The following is an 18,378-nucleotide window of genomic DNA, read 5'->3' on the forward strand; positions in this document are numbered from 1 at the left end:
TCCCTCAGGGTTCCCTCCAACAACTTGCCCACCACTGAGGTCAGGCTCACCGGTCTATAGTTCCCTGGCTTGTCTTTACCGCCCTTCTTAAACAGTGGCACCACGTTTGCCAACCTCCAGTCTTCCGGCACCTCACCTGTGACTATCGATGATACAAATATCTCAGCAAGAGGCCCAGCAATCACTTCTCTAGCTTCCCACAGAGTTCTAGGGTACACCTGATCAGGTCCTGGAGATTTATCCACTTTTAACCATTTCAAGACATCCAGCACTTCCTCCGCTGTAATGTGGACATTTTGCAAGATGCCACCATCTATTTCCATACAGTCTATATTTTCCATATCCTTTTCCACAGTAAATACTGATGCAAAATATTCATTTAGTATCTCCCCCATTTTCTGTGGCTCCACACAAAGACCACCTTGCTGATCTTTGAGGGGCCCTATTCTCTCTGTGCTGGGACTTTGACAGAGCAACTTACCCAATTCCACTCCATATCCTTTTCCACAGTAAATACTGATGCAAAATATTCATTTAGTATCTCCCTCATTTTCTGTGGCTCCACACAAAGACCACCTTGCTGATCTTTGAGGGGCCTTATTCTCTCTGTGCTGGGACTTTGACAGAGCAACTTACCCAATTCCACTCCTCCACCTTCTTCCTGTGCTGATAATAATTCTTGTTGAATTGTCCACCACCATTCATGATTGAATGTGGCAGAAATGCAGACTTTAAATTGGATCTGTTGATTATGGGACCTATTATTCCTGATAAGATGCTTCTGCTATTTGGCATGCAAGTCCTCCTGTTTTGTAGTTTCACCAGGTTAACATCTCAATTTAGGCATGTCCTGGTGCTACTTCTGGCATGCCCTCCTGCATTCTTCACTGAACCCCAGGTTGGAGCTCCTGACTTAATAGAAGTGGTGGAATGGGAGATATGTTGGAAAAGTGGTTTCCATAGTTGGTCCACGGTGCCTCATGGTTGCCCAATTTTGACCTGCTAGGTCTGTTCTAAGTCTGTCCTCTTTGCAGGTTGTGGTGCCACACAACACAATGGAGGATATTGTGAAGATGACACCTAATGATACCGTGTGGGTTGATGCTTCTGCAACAAGTAGTTGGTGAGGGTCAATTTTTCCAAATTATTGGTTCCCTTACCATATGCTACAATCTAGTAGCTATGTCCTTTTGGACTCAAACAACTCAATCAGTTGTGGTACTGCTTAGATACTCTTGCTGATAGACCTTGAAGGCCCCTCTCAGAGTATATTCTGTGCTCTTGTCACTCTCAATGATTCCTCCAAGTAATGTTTAGCATGGAGAAAATGAATACAGATTCAACCTGGTTTGCTTGGGTGGGGAATGGTGTAGAGGGAGAGATGGAAGGTAGATGGTATCAAGTATGAGGTTTCCTTGCCCATGTTTGGTTTGATGCTAAAAGACTCCAATTTCATAGTGTCCAAAATCCTTGCTGAGGAATCCTAGTGCAACTCGTTTCCAACTGTACATCACTGTACTGCCACTGGTGATGGTGGTACCTAGCACATTGCTTGTAAGGTACGATATCTTAAATATAATTATAAGAGACTATTGCTTGACTAGTCTGTGGGACAGGTCTCCCAAATTTGCCACTAGCCCCCAGATGTTCGTAATAAAGTCTTTAGGGTCGACAGGATTGTGTTTGCCATTTTTGTTTCCACTGCATAGGTCAATGCCAGGTTTCCATCTGGTTTCTTCCCCTTTCTTTAGATTTTGTCATGGTTTTTATAAACTGTCGTACCAGACCATTCACAAAGGCAGTTGAGGGTCAATGACATTGCTGTGAATCTAGATTCACCTGTAGGCCAGACCAGGCCACCATCTGCCATGATGAAATTTTTGTTGAGAGTGTGTTGCTGGGCAAGTACAGCAGGTCATGCAGCATCCGAGGAGCAGGAGAATCAATGTTTAGAGCATAAGCCCTTCATCAGGAATTGGCAGACACTGGAGAAGGAGATGTGGCTGTGGTTAGGAGTCTGCTTGAGGACGTGGCTGAAGAGCTTCAGGAATCCTGATGAAGGGCTTATGCCGGAAATGTCGATTCTCCCTGCTCCTCAGATGCTGCCTGAGCTGCTGTGCTTTTCCAGCAACAAACTCTCAACTCTGATCTCCAGCATCTGCAGTCCTTACTTTCTCCTAGCTGATTTTAACCTTACAGCGAGGCCTCTTCCAAGGATGCCTACTTTGAAGAGGGTCTCCTCCTCTCTCTACAAAGATCTCAGTGAGTCCCTCTCTCACTGTACCCCTCAGGACCTCTCCTCTGCCCTGAAGCTCTTCAGTCACATCCTCAAGCAGACTCCTAACCACAGCCACATCTCCTTCTTCAGTGCCTCCATGATGACATTTGTACTCAGGTCCCCAGAACATTGGGCGGGGGCTCTTGATTACTAACTGGTAGCTCGGTTATGAGACCTGCTGATTTTGTCCAGCATTTTTTGTTCTTGATTACTAATCCAGTGACATTACCACAAAGTCACCACATCACCCAGGAACTCCTCTTTCAAATTTCCATATTGACAATTATCTGTGAGTTGGCATAAATCATTCATTAAAGAGTCAATGAACCCTCAGTTTTACTATTTATACTGTACTGGATCAAAAATGAGGTTTTGTTTCAAATTGAATTTGGATGGCATGGTGATTCAGTGGTTAGTACCACTACCTCACAGTGCCAGGGACCAGGGTTCAATTCCACTCTTGGGTGACTGTCTGTGTTGAGATTGTACGTTCTGCCCGTGTCTGCACGTGTTTTCTCCAGGTGCTCTGGTTTCCTCCCACAATCCAAAGATGAGTACGTTAGGTGGATTGGTCATACTAAATTGCTCACAGTGTCCAAGTATGTGTAAATTAGATGGATTAGCCATGGTAAATGCAGGATTACAGGGATGGGATGGTGTGGACCTGATGGGCTGAATGGCCTGTTGCACACTGTGGGGATTCAATGTGTTGAAGGCTGTGATTACATCGCTGGATGTTACAGTCTTTTCTACTATGATTTTTCTTGTTGTTTATAAAAAATGCTGTGAATTGCTCTTTGCCTGGCTTTGTATTGAGGCCTGAAGCAGTCTGGTATTCTCTAAATCATCAATACAACTGTAACTAGTTAATAGCTTAGATCAGAAGAATCTGATAGAGACAGTTTTTATCATCCTCGATGAATTTGTGATGTGGGCTAAGGTGATTAAAGTGCTTCTTTTCTTTCTTACGCACTTTTCAGCTTTAATAGGTGTTTCTACTTTCCATAGTCGATTGTCTAATTTTCCCTCTTCCATGGTCATGCCTTTCTGGAAAGGTTTGTGATTGACAGGATTACTCACACTACACTATAGCTGGGCTTCACTGCTTGAGTTTAATGTCCCAAGCCACCTCATTAACTATGTATCATGTTACTATGGTGCCCAACCATCTGATAATAGCCCAATTCTCCCAATTGCCATAGTTGAAAGTACTCATCACAGCCAGGACATCAACGGTTTCCTGGTACCAGCATCATATTGAAAAGGTCATTGTTTACCTGGGCAAACAATGAATAGCCAGAACTGCTCTGCAATGTTTGTGACCTTTGCTCAGACATGGCAGATCATAGGAAATTGGTGGAAAGGTACCTGCAACTCCTGGTGAATCGAGTAGTACAGAGGAGTGATGTCCTGTTTTTGCAGGATTGGCAGAGGAGGTGTAGTAAGAAGGCCAATGATGTTCTCCGTAAGTACTATTATCTTCTTTCTGTTACCGCATTATCACATTACCTCTGCTACTGCACTCACCTCCCACCAAGGCTCACACTCTACCTCTCTCACTATTGCAAGCCCTCTCTTGCTCTCACCCCTAGCTGACCCCTCCAGGGCTATTAACCCTGCACAGCCTCTGTGCTATCTACTCACTCAATCGGAACACCTCACCACCTTCCCACAACTGCACTGGCACTAACAGCTGTATCACTCTCTATGAGGTGAAGGTCCTAACCGTGACTGGCCTGAACAGCAGACGGATTATACCAAAGCACTGGGACTGATATCACACACTGTCATTGACTTACTTTACTGGAATACCCATAACTGGCTGTTGCCTTCCTTGTCCTGTCTGAGGACCACTCCCCTTAGACTTTGAGACATGACTATTTGATTGAAGCACATGCAGTGCGCTCTCCATATAAGCTGCTAGCATGCCATTGCAGGTGTGACATTGACATAGCGCAGTGCTATACCGGAACATGTCCATCCCCTTGACTGATTACTGCTGACAACTGGAACAAACAACTTAGCTTTGTGTCCATACTGAATGGCAAGGTAAGACTGTGAGTCTGTAAGTTCTGGTTGAAGGGGCAAAGCAAGGGGGAGCAAGGCAAAACAGAGAACAGTACTAGAGTAGGTAAGAATCTCTGGTACAATCGATGAAATGCATACCTCGCTCTGTGCAAAGAAGTGCCCTTATAGCAGTATTCTAGTAGATTGGAAATGAGCCCTGATGCAGTGAGGTTGGTACGTGTCAGATGCCAAAATCCATTGACATGAATTAGTGAGGCATTTGCTACCCATGAGTGTCCCTTGAGATATTGGTCCTGGATGCTTAAGATGGAGGTCCAGAGAAGCAAGTGGCGAGCTGGAGTTGCCAGGTAACCGCTCTGACTGTCATGTCAGGATTTCTTGCCCACCAGTTTCTCTTCTGCAGCTGGGAGAATGGGAAGCTGTATGTGAATAAAGTGTAATTATGAGGATCACAATAAACAAATAAGCCTCTTGTCCCTGACTGTCATGAATTTAATCTCTTCAGTCAAACTTTGGTTGGAACATAAGTCTTTTTGCTCTTAGCATCAAGAAGGTTCTTGCTGGAAGAAGGACATTTTACCCAATTTCCCCAACTTTCTCACTACATTGTGCAGCAGTTAAACAATTCCACCCATAAATACAGATGAAATGGAGGCAGAGGATTGACCCATGAAGGAAGCAAGTTATACCATCAATGGAGAATCCCTGGCAATTATCAACTAAGATACTGAAAAAGATAACAGCAACACAACCCTGTCTACTCTGCAAAGTTCTCTTTATTTATATCTGGAGTCTGGTGCCAAATTAGGAGAACTGTCTCACATGACATGATTCCTGGTGAAGGGCTTTTGCCTGAAATGTTGATTTTCCTGCTCCTCGGATGCTGTCTGACCTGCTGTGCTTTCCCAGTACCACTTTAATCTAGAACTGTCTCACAGACTAGTCAAGCAACAGCTTTACATCATCATACTCACAGAAGCATACATGACAGATAATATCCCAAAAAATGACATCATCAACCTTGGATAAGTCTTGTCCCACTGGTACGGTAGACCCTGCAGAGGTGGTGGCATGTGATGTACAGCTAAAAGGAGTTGCCTAGGCGTCTCAACAATGAGTTAGGACTCCATAGAGTTTCATGGCATCTAGTCAAGCAAGGGTAAGGAAATCTGCTGATTACGTTCAGTTGATGTTAAACACCACATAGAGAGACCATTGAGAGTGACAAAGTTACATAATGTTCTCTGAGTAGGCTGCTTCAATGCCCAAGAGTAGCTTGACAGCATCGCTACTAACTGAGCCAATTGAGTTCAAAAGGACATAACTATTGGACTGGGTCTGTGGCAGGTAGTGAAGAATCCAACAATAGGGAACAACATACTTGACTTCATCCTCACCAATCTGCCTGCCACATCTGGCCATGATCGTATTGATAAGTAAGCACTGCAAACTATGGGCACAAAGTACTGTATTCACATTGACAGCTCATGTGTTTGCTAAATGGGATAGACTTTAAACAGATCTTGCAACTCAAAACTGATTATCCATGAGGTGCTGTGGACCATCAATGGCAGCAGAATTGGATTCCAACATAAACTGCAACACCGTGATCTGGCATATCCTCTACTCTACCATTACATTAAGCAAGGGGATCCACTCTGGCCCAATAATTTATGCAGGAGGTCATGCCAGTTGCGCATTGCGCATATCTAAAAGGTGATGTGTCAACATTGTGAAACTACAAAACAGGACTATTTGCATGCTGGTCAGCCTAACCAGCTTGGAGATCTACAACATAAAATAAAGCTCTTCAGTCCATCACTTCCTTGCTGGTCAAAAAAAAATCTAACTTTTTAAATCTTATTTTCCAATACTTGGTTCATAACCTTGAATGCCTTGGTATTAAAAGTGTACACCAAAATACCCCTTAATGTTTATGAGGGTTTCTGCCTCCACCACTCTTACAGGTAGTGAGTTCCAGATTCCCACAGCACTTTGGATAAAAGATATTTTTCTCATATCTTAAATCTATGCCCCCCTCCACAAAGGGGAAAAGTTCTTTGCAGTTTACCCCATCAATGCCCCTTATAATTTGATACATCTCAATCATGCCCCCTTTCAATCTCCTCTTCTCCAATGAAAACAACCCAAATCTATTCAGTCTGTTTTCATAAATAAAACTCAAGTCTTTAAGCAAATTCCTGGTAAAACTCCTTTGTACCCTCTCCTGTGCAATTGTATCCCTCCTGTAATGTAGATTTCAGAACTGTAAACACTACTGTAGCTGTGGTCTACAAAGAAGAATAAATAACAAATAAAATTTGCAGCCCAGGAACAGGCCCTGTGGCTTTCCATGTCTGAGCCAATCCAAATCCACTATCTAAACCTATCACCCAATTCCTAAGCATCTGTATCCCTCTGCTCCCTACCAACTCATGCATCTGTCCAGATGCACCATAAATGAATCTATCATGCCTGCCTCTACTACCTCTGCTGTCAACGCATTCCAGGCAGCTACCACCCTCTGTGTAAAGTACTTGTGGTCTAACCACAAACAGAGCTCAGCAAATCCACTACCAACGGATCAGATCTAAATTCTGCAGTTTTGTCACATCCAGTTACGAAATATTGAGAACAATTAATCCACTCACTCCATCCTTCTCTTTAATGATGGAGGAGCCCAACACATCACTGTAAAAGTTAGGGCTAAACCATATGCAACTATATTCACCCAGAAGTCCCGACTAAATGATCCATCTCGGTATTCTCCAGAGGTCCCGAACCACAAAAAGGCCCGTCAACAACGGATTTAAATTATTCCATATGATAGCAAAATACAGTTGCAGGAACTGGATACTACAAAGGCAATCGTTCTGAATACCTGTACTCCAGGATTTGCTGCACCCTTAACCAACATAGCCCAACAATTCTGGCATCTACCCAACAATGTGGAAAATTTCCAGTTATATCCTGGGCACAAAAAGGACAAAGCAAGCCAGTTAATGCCCAAACTCTCTGCTCTCAATCATCAGTAACGTGATGGAAATCATTATTAAGTGAGATATCAATTACCTGATGATCGATGTTTACTGATGACTGCATAATATTCAACACTATTTGCAACTTCTTAGACACTTAGCAGTCCTTATTCAAATGCAGCAAGAACTGAACAATATCTATGCTCGGGCTGACTGGTTGCAAGTAACATTCACACCACAAAAGTGCCAGGCAATGACCGTCTCCAGCAAGAGTGAATCTAACCATTGTCCTTTGATATTTAATTGTTGAAACCCCCACTATCAACATTCTGGGAATTACTACTGACCAGAAACTGAACTAATTGAAGTATATGAATACTGGTGGTTACAAAAGAGTGCAAAAGCTAGGAATCCTCCAGTGAAGAACTCATCTTTTGGATTCCCCAAGGCCTGTACACTTTCTACAAGGCTCAAGTCAGGAATATGATGGAATAATCTCCACATGCTTAGATGAGTGCAACTCCAATAATGCTCAAATATTTAACAGCATGTAACTCAAGGCAGCCCACTTGATTGGCACCACATCCCTGACATTCACTTCCTCCAACATTGATGCACAGTAACAGCAATGTGTACCATCGACAAGATTCATTGCAGAAATTCACCAAGGTTCTTTAGACAGAAACTTCCAAACCCATGACTACTAGAAGGACAAGGACAGGGTGTATTCAGCAGATACATTGGAACATGGGAACAGCTCCCCTCCAAAACATTCACCATCCAGATTTGGAAGTATTCTTTCAGTATCACTACATCAAAATCCTGGAACTTCCTCCTTAACAACGTTGTGCGTGTACCTAGACCAAATGGACTGCAAAGGGTCAAGAAGGCAATTCACCACCACCTTCTCAAGGGGAAGGGTGATATATTCTGGCCCGGCCAGTGACACCCACATGAAGAATAATGAAGAAATTTTGGAAAGTTCCTTGATGGAGAGACATATGAGGAATATGGCATCCATAAACAAATCAGTTGATGGGATATGGCACAAAGTTGCAGATGGTAACATTTATGACTTTGGTTAAAGCAGTTTGATTGCTAAATATAGTGCAGAAAATGAACTAGAAGGTTAGGATAAAATAGTTGGAGAGCGATGAACCATCAGATCAAACAGAGACTGGAAATCAGATGGTAGCTGGAGAAAATGGATGGGTTGAACTTGGGTTTAAATTAATTAAAATATTTGGACATATAATTACTTATTTATGTTTTGCAACTGTGAGTTGTTATTGCAGATTCAATTAGGCACTCTACAATTGTAACTTTGTTACTCATGTGGCTCATATGTCTCACTAGCTATTATGGAGTGTATTCTATGCAGCTATAAATCAAAGGAGCTTCAGTTAAATTATGAAATCAGGTAATATTAAAGAGGTTCTCAACATTGCTCTGGTAATATTCACTGTGCAATTCTGGGATATGGGCCGGGTGCTGGCAGGCGGAACTAGATTGAGTTGGGATACCTGGTCAGCATGGACGGGTGGACTGAAGGGTCTGTTTCCGTGCTGTACATCTCTATGACTATATGACTCTAAGATGATAGTGAAGCCTGCAATGGAACACACATACAATTTTTGTTTTGCGCTTAGTCAGCTTATTTTATTCCATATATAAGTGCACTTTAGCTTGGGCTTTTTGTGATGTAGTGATAGTGTCCTACCTCTGAGCTAGGAGACCCAGGTTCAAGTCCAACTTCTTCCATAGGTGTGTCCTAACATTTCTGAACAGGTTGATTAGGAAATATCTGCGAGTGGTGAGTGACAATTGTTTTTACTGTTTCTAAGGAATGAAGAAGCCATTTCTGTTCCCGTGACTGTGCTGGTCAACATAATTAGATCACATAAGCTTTAGTACAGAATTCAGTGATGATGTTCAACTTGTTAACTATTCTACCTGTATTCACGGTCTCATTGTCATCAGCTGTCCCTTAATACCACATGATTTCTAATCAGGATGTGAGTTTCTGTCATAGGTTTTCTTTTGATTAAACAGGCCAATTTTCATCACACAGAGCTTTGAATATCCCATGGGGTATGGAATCTGGAAAGCAGGATGTGTTCCTTTTCCGCCACTGCTCTACCTCATTAAGGTATTGTGACTCAAGCCATGATACAGCTTGATGGATAAGGTGTTTTCATTCTAAAAGATTAGTAGCAAGCTCATCCCTGTCATTAATCAGAACACTGCTATGCTTCGAGAAGATATACAATGCCTTTGAAGTGTTTTCTTTGTCTTCCTCTGGAACATTGACCATTTGAGAGTTCAGAATACAAGACCGAGCAGGGGAGACAATCTTTGCCCATCCTGACATATTGTCCAGTCACCTTTGATTTTACAGATGATTATCTTGAATGTTTGTGGAGCGGGTTTGGAGAAGTGCTTGTTCAATTGTTCTCCCATTGAATCCAGACATTGTGGCAGAGGCTCCAGATGGAATTTGTCTATTGGTCTATAAGTCACTGATGTACAGTCGCACATGCCTCACCGCATACAGGAATGTGATAATGATGACAGCACTGTACACTTGGAGTTTTGTTGATTTGCAAAAGTCTTTGTTGTCCAAAGCTCACTGCCATAATTTGTAGAAAACTGAGCATGTGCAGTTGATCCAATGTTGGATCTGCTCATCAATGCTGACTTTTTGAGAGAGGTAATTGTCGAGGTAGGGGAAGTGCTCAACATATTCCAGAGTTTTCTTCAACTTGTATGGGAGATGGAATATTTGGATGACCAGGTATGGGTTGCTACATGCATTTTTTTAAAATAACATTCAAGGACAGGACCTTTTTCTTCTACGTAGAATTAAAGAGTTCAAAAGTAATTTGCAAATCATGTGCAGAGTGATTATCTTTCTATAGAATCCCTATGACTTGAATCTTCAAATCAGAGATCTTGTATGGTAGTCAGTTTAGGTCTGACATAGAGATGACTGAGGATAAAGAGTTTTCCACCTAGGTAGGACTATTAATGACACCAGAACGTAGTTGATTTTTGATGGAATTAATAGTCACTGTCAGGTTGATTATAAATGGTATGGGGGCTATCACACGTCCTTTCTTAATCCAATTGGAATTTTGAAGGCATCTGATTCATATCTCTACCCAAAGACAGTCAAAATCTGAAACAATTGCAGATTTTAATGATTTATATCAAATTCCTTGGGGTACAATCAATAGATGCTCACGATTTACTGAGTCAAATATTTTCGGTTAGGTTGATGTATGCAATGAAGAGTTTATGTTGTTTTCCATATCTTGTCTTGGATTTTGATCAAATTTGGAGGTACCTCTGGTAGGCCTAGAGTTTTACAATGTCTCTGGAAAGATTTTCTCAGCAATGTAAAGAGGCGATTCAAGAGAGCATGTGACAAAAGAGAAATAACTCTAAACTTGACACAATGATTTATCTTCCTTGAAGTTAGTTGCATCTTCACATTCCTGAAGTTGGAGACAGGAAGTAGAATTATATTTTCCTCTTAAATCTGTAGAATGGAATTTTGATATGAGCAAAAGTCTGAAAAGTTATTTTTTGAACTTACTGTCAATGTCAAAAATACACTAAGAAAATGGCCACTTGCGTAAAGTACAAGAGGACTTGGTGCCAATGAAATTATATCTAGCATGAGTCACTACTCTCAGTAAATGAAAATGAAGAAAATAATCAAAATTTCTTTCAGGAACAAAGTCAACAGTCAGAGGAGAGTAAGTGACCTCAGCGAGTGGTAGCTACTTTAACACAAAGCACAGGGTGTCAAATGACTGAAAAAGATCTATTGTCTGGAGACTTACACATTTCAGACTAACTAAACTTTAATTGCACCAACAGACAGCTGATAAGAGACTCGAGAGATTCTTTCCATATCTGGATAATCAGTAGGAAGCATTTCCTGGAAGGATGTAAGAATGATACCTGTAAGCCTTCAATCTGATAGCAGGTTTCCTGTCAAATGATCAATTGCAAGAACCTTTCGTACAACAGATACAGCTCTTACAGTATTATTTGTAGTTAAGTCAAGTTTGAATTATCTTTATAAAAGATATTAGCTATATTATTTTTAAGAGTTGCTTAATGAAATTCCTTCAGATGTTAATCGATGAATGTTTTACAGATCAAGGATCTAGACTCCTGTTTCATTCACTAGATAGTGTAGAATTATTATACCTGCAGGATGTATGAAAGGGATATAACAATTAGTTGCTGTAAAAAAGTGGAAAAGGTAACAAGGACTCATACTAAGAAATGCTAAAATTTATTCTGGGATAGAACAAAATGAACTTGATGAATCCTTTTAACCATCAATGTACTAGAAAAAAAATATTATCTCATGTATTTCTCATGGGAAACAAAATAGAGTGGGAGGGGAGGAATGTAATTGAGACAGCATCTACACCAGATCAGGAGCGAGCAAACCAGCTGGCATGTAAATTCAGTGGCATGTAAAATGGGTGGCATGTAAAGCAGGTACCTGATGCAATATTACCCATTGTTCTAGCAAACTATTCAACAGATCAATGATTTGGATGAGGGGATCAAATGTATTGAGCTAAATTTGCTGATCACAACAAGATAGTTGTCAAGAGGAGGTACAGATAGAGAGTCTGCAATAGTGTATTGACAGGTTGAATGCATAGACAAAAATAAAGATGGTGGATTATAATGCGGGCAAATAAGAACTCATTTTTTTACAGGAACAATTAAAAACAGTTTGTTTGAAAGGAGAGAGATTGCAGGACTCAGTAGAAGATAGGGATCTGTCCTGCTACATCAATGACAGAACATTAGTATCTAGGTACAGCAAGTGATTAGGAAGGCAAATAGAACAATGTCAGTTATTGAAAGGGGAATGGAATATAAGAGTGGGAAGTTTTACATGATGTTGGTGAGGCATTTGGATCATTTGGGTCTCCTTGTTTGAAATAAAATATACAGTTGTTCAGAAGCAGTTCAGAGAAGATTCATTCAACTTATTCCTGGGATGAAGGGCTTATTTTATGAAGATAAGTTGAACAGGCTAAACCCGTATTCATTAGATTTTACAAAAAAATGAGACAATCTTATTAATGTAATATTTTAGAGCGTGAGGGGATTGGATAGGGTGGGTACTGGAGAATGTTTTTGTTTGTGAGGGGATTAACAGTAGGGACATTGCTTAAGAATTAGAAACCTCATTCTTAAGACAGATAAGGAGAAATGTTTTCTCTCAGAGGATCATTCTCTTTCTCTCACTCAATGAATATGGAATTCTCTTCCCCAGAAGCAAATGGAGACTGCCTCTTTACATTTAATTAAGACTGGGTTAGATAAGTGTTGGATGGGCAAGTCAGTCAAGGGCAGTAAGGTACAGACAGTGGAGCAAAGACCACAAACCAATCAGCCATGATTTTATTGAATGGTAGAGCAAACTCAAAACGACAAAAGGCCTACTCTTGTTCCTATGTTTCCACATTGTGCGATGTATAACATCCTAAGGATGCCTGAATGTTGTACAGTCTTGTATTGTGAAAAGAAAGACTCACATGTATACAGCTCCTTTCAAAATATGTAAAATTATATAGCTGACAAAGTATTTTTTAAATTTAGTCAGTATTATTATTTAATATGCACAGCCAGCTTTCACAAACACCAATGTGATAATGATCAGATAATTTGGTGCTATTGGTCATAGGAATAGTAATGTTAGGGATGCCAGGAAAATCTCACCTCCTATTGATTGAAATAGTACCACACTATACTTTGCAGCAAGCTGAGAGAACAGATAGAGTCCCAATTAATATCTCACCTGAAAGACAGCACCTCCAACTGTGCAAATCTCCTTCAGCACTGAACGTTTAGCTTAATTGGGAATTGGTTAACTCAGTTGACTGGACAGCTGGCTTGCACACAAAGTGGCGGCAACAGAGCAGGTTCATTTCTCATGCTGGCTCAGGTCAACATGAGGGTTTCACCTTCACAACCTTGCCCTCATGTGAGGCGTGTTAACCCTCAGGTTAAAGTACCACGAGTCATAGAGTCACAGAGATGTACAGCATGGAAACAGACCCTTTGATCCAACTCGTCCATGCTGAACAGATAACCTAAATTAATCTGGTCCCATTTGCCATCTATACCTTACCCATCCAGATGCCTTTTAAATATTGTAAATGTACCAACCTCCACAACTTCCTCTGGTAGATCATTCCATATATGCACTACCCTCTTCTGGTCGGCATGGACAGGTTGGACCGAAGGGTCTATTTCCATGCTGTATATCTCTGTGACTCTATGACTTTATTTCCTCTCAGATCTCTTTTAAATCTTTTCCCTCTCACCTTAAAACAATGCCTTCTAGTTTTGGACTCCTCTACTGTGGGAAAATACCTTGGTGATTCACCAAATCCATGCCCCTCGTGATTTTATAAACGTCTATAAGGTCATCCCGCAGCCTCCAATGCCCCAGGGAAAATAGCCCGAGCCTATTCAGCCCCTCCAAACCTGGAAACGTCCTTGTAAACCTTTTCTGAATCTTTCAAGTTTAACAGCATTTTTCCTATAAATAGGAGACCAGAACTGAATGCAGTATTCCAAAAGTGGGCTGTTGAGACAGCAGCACTATGGGATGATGGTGACATAACCTAATAGCTTAAACATTTGCATTCCCTGGAGTATGAACTGAACCCACACCTTATGATTCAGTAGCATTGATCTGCCACAAATATACATTGTTGATTTTTCAGCTGCAATAAACATATGTCAGGCATGTTGTTTATGCTCATAAAAGCTGTAACACTTATTCTGAGAGATCTTTCGAAATTGGCAAACCCTAAGCATAGCAGGAACAAAGCCTGGTTAGCTATCTGAGGCATATAGATGCCCTCACAAGCAACTGTGAAAGTCTTCTTTAAAGGATCTGTTTGCTGACACTACCACACCACATTCATGTGCACAATATTAAGATTATTAATGAACATTAAAAGAAAAACTGTACTTTGTTTTATACTTTATTTATGTGACCATTATAACACGATATTAACACAATATGCTGGTTTATTAAAATAAATTCATCAATTGGTTTCTTTGATGAATGCACCACCAATTATTGCCACATCTGCATGTACCAACACATGTGCACACAATATTAAGCTGATTTTTTAACTTTAAGATAAAAGTTGTACTTTGTTTTATAGATTATTTCTATCACGATATACAATTTCATTGAAATAGTATCATTCATTGGCATTTGTGAATATTTAAAATATACATATTTTTAAAAGATATTGCTGCTAGTCCACATGCTCCTTGGTCTCAGCAAGTGCAGCTTTTTGTAAAATAAAAACAAACTTTATCTCAAGCCTGAAGAAGTAAGAATGCTTCAAGTCACCTCTGAGGTCAACAAGGATTTTGCGATGGCCTTCTTCCATTCTCATTCCACCAGCATTTGCTGGAGGACCCTACGCTGGCTGGGGTAAATTAGCTCTATCCGTATGGGTATAACAGTTGCTGGCGACTTCACTTAATTATTAAGGTGAAACTTTGAGCCAACCACTTCAGCATCAGAAACTAATAAAGTTATAACTGTCTGTAAAAACAGAAACTGCTGGAGAAATGGAGAAATGGAGATCTGGCAGCATCTGCTGAATAGAAAAAAGAGTTTGCATTTTGAGTCCAGTGACCCTTCTTGAGAACTCAAAATTTCAAAAATAACACATTAAAAACATAAGTTTCCCCATGAATTGTATTTCTTCCTTGTGATATGACAAAAGATTACTATCTAGCATTTCTCATATTCCTTGACCCTATCTGCCTGCCTCAAAAATTGAAGCTTGGATGTGAAGCAGAGTCACTTCAGGATTTCAACTGGGGTACGGTGGGAAGGCCATTATGGGCTGCATTTGCCATTTCTATTAAGTTGTGGACAGGTAGTTGGGAGTGTGGTGAGATGGCGATTTGGACAGTTTTATTTTCCCTTTCTCTCAGCGAATTTGCAAGGTAGATGCCCATAATATTCTGTCCCAGTGTTATTGCTAAGTGATCTTGACTCCTTTGAGGGAATCAGATAAGTTGATCAAAACGTCTCTTCTTTCTGAAAGGCAACTGCCACAACAGGGCGTCCCTTTCCCAGCTGTGCTATAATATCAGCCTCAAGGGATAGATCCCAAAGGTTCCAAACAGAACACAGACCTTGAATTTGTTCATCAAAGTAAAGTTCAGATTTAAAAGGAGTCAGATATGTTGAGAGAGGCAGAGTCAAACTAATGTACCTAGATACAAAGGGAAAAAGCTGAAAATTTGTAGAAGAAAAATAATTGCCTTATTCATTTTTTTCTTGTTAAATGCAGATACATTTGTCAAACACATATACGAGTGTTGAGAAATACATATTTTTTATATATAAATTACTCTGGTAATTTCACTCATGTATGCTTTGGCTGTTATTAAAGTAAACACAAGTAAACAGCCCAACTTGTTACCTTCTCAATTATTGTTGATATTGTTTTTACCATGTTGTCTTCTCAGAAATCATGTACATTTCCCATTTTACACTTCAAAGCACAAGTTCATTCTTTAAGGTGGGAATGGAAAGTGATGTAGAGCTCTCTGCTGCCCTCTCTGTCGGGGAGGTGTAAATAACATTCAATAATAACTTACTGCAGCTAAACATGCCTTACTCATTGTGCAACACACAACAGCCAACTCATTTCTTTATTGGTTTGTGCCTTGAGTTTGTGGTGTGTTCCATGGGATTTACCAGGATAGCTGAATCATTGCTCATATTTGAAGTTAGCAACACAAATCATAACCGACCACCAATGAAAACATTTATCATCCATCTTGAATGATTTGGATTTAAATACCTGATATAAATTGATCAGATTTTCAGAGGACAACAAACTGCTGATGTTTGGAGAAAGGACAGCTGAACGAGAGAAAGAATTGGAGGAAATGTACAGAAAGCTATGAAAATTGGAAATGGCAAAATTATTAACGAGTGAAACTGAACAGATAACTGATAGATATAACACTTGGATTTTTAAAAAAATCGCTCACAGAATATGTGTTGCTGGCTAGGCAGCATTTATTGTCCATCCCTAATTACCCAGAAGGCAATGAATAGTCAACCACATTGCTGTGGGTCTGGAGTCACATGTAGGCCAGACCAGGTAAGGATGGCAGTTTCCTTCCCTAAAAGACATTAATGAATCAGATGATTTTTTTTTCCTGACCCTTAACTCTAGAATCTTTTGTTTTACTTGAATTCAAATTCCACCATCTGCTGTGGCAGGAATTGAACCCAGGTCCCTGGAACATTACCTGGAATTCTGGATTAACACTCACTAGGCCATTGCCTTCCCTGATGTGGTTAAATTCATCTCTTTGGGATGCAATTTCTGTGTCCCTCTCTAAACCTTCCTTGTATCTCAATCCATTTCTCTGGGTTGGTGGCCATTTATATGTTTAATGGGATCCTGGTGGGAAATCCCACCGACAGTATGAAGGAGACTCCTGAAATTCTTGCTGTTCAAGAAGAGACAGGACCAGCTCTTAAAAGGGCAGAAAAGAATGGGTAACTACATCAAAAACTTTTATTCAAGGTCTCAGACAAAAGCAAGAACTATTGTAATTGAGTGCCAAGCTCAAATGCAAGGGAAAAGCAATATAAAGTTTCACATTGTCCTCTCCATCCCTGACATTGAAGTCTGCTGCAGCTTTCCAGTGTTAGAAACTGTTACAAGTATGAAGAAAATCATCAGCGACTTAGCCACTTCTTCCCAAATATTGAAGATGTTTGCCAGTTCTGAAGAAGAGTCAAAAATCACTGTCGAAACCTTAATAATTTTTCTCATTCCGTAGAAGCTGCTGAATTTCTCCAACATTCTGTGTGCATGTTCCTTCCCCAATACTATTTTCCTGCTGTGAATGGGGAAGAAGTGATCAATGGAAGTCTGGAGAGAAAGATAAATCCAGGTCAAGCATTGGGAAAACTGTTGTAGGCCCAAATGTAAGAATTTTTGACATTCTCCACTGTTTTCCTGCTTGTTTTCAAATACAGTTGTGAAAGACATTCCAGGCCAATATGTTCACTCATTGTGGCCAGCAACAGCAAAAATAAGCAGAGTGTTTAAACATCAGAAAAAAGCCACACCAAACTGGTTATCTTAATCAATTTGTAAACTGCTATTTTGCTTAAACACAAGATAATATGAGAGAATTCAAACCACAGATAAAGTCACATGTTCAACCTTCAGCAGCTAACAACTGAATTACCAGTAAAGACGACTGAAATTGGGGCACTCCAACACAGTGGTGACAGAGAAACAACGTTATGGAAGTGTACAACACACTGAAGTGGAGGAGCCGGTGTTGGACTGGAGTGTCCAAAGTTAAAAATCACACAACACCAGGTTATAGACCAACAGGTTTATTTGGAAGCACTAGCTTTTGGATCACTGCTCCTTCATCATGTAGCTGTAGAACAGGGTACAAGGCTCAACTCATCGATTGCCAGTTCCAACGTGCCACAGCATGAAACTGTAATGACCACCTCAGGAGACAGATATGGGATGCAACCAACAGGGTACCCTTCGTTATCCAGTACTTCCTGGGAGTGGAGAAACTATACCATGTTCTTTGCAGCCTCCAACACATTATTGATGAGGATGAGCACCTAACCAAGACCTTCCCCATGATTCCATTTCTCACCTTTAAACAACCGCCAAACCTTAAACAGACAATTGTTTGCAGCAAACAGCCCAACAGGACAACATGGGCCATAACACCGAACAACCACTGCAAGACGTGTCAAGAGTGTCGACACGGATACCACCATTACACTTGGGAACACCACCCACCATGTACAGGGCAGGTACTCATGTGTCTGATACGCTGCAGCCAAGGATGCCCCGAGGCACGGTACATTGGCGAGACCGAGCAGACACTATGACAACGGATGAATGGACACCTCACAACAATAGCCAGACAAGGATGTTCCCTCCCAGTCAGGGAACACTTCAGCAGTCAGGGACATTTGACCTCAGATCTTCGGGTGACCATCCTCCA

The sequence above is a fragment of the Chiloscyllium plagiosum genome, chromosome 2 (genome assembly GCF_004010195.1).
Source record: "Chiloscyllium plagiosum isolate BGI_BamShark_2017 chromosome 2, ASM401019v2, whole genome shotgun sequence".
Taxonomy (NCBI): domain Eukaryota; kingdom Metazoa; phylum Chordata; class Chondrichthyes; order Orectolobiformes; family Hemiscylliidae; genus Chiloscyllium; species Chiloscyllium plagiosum.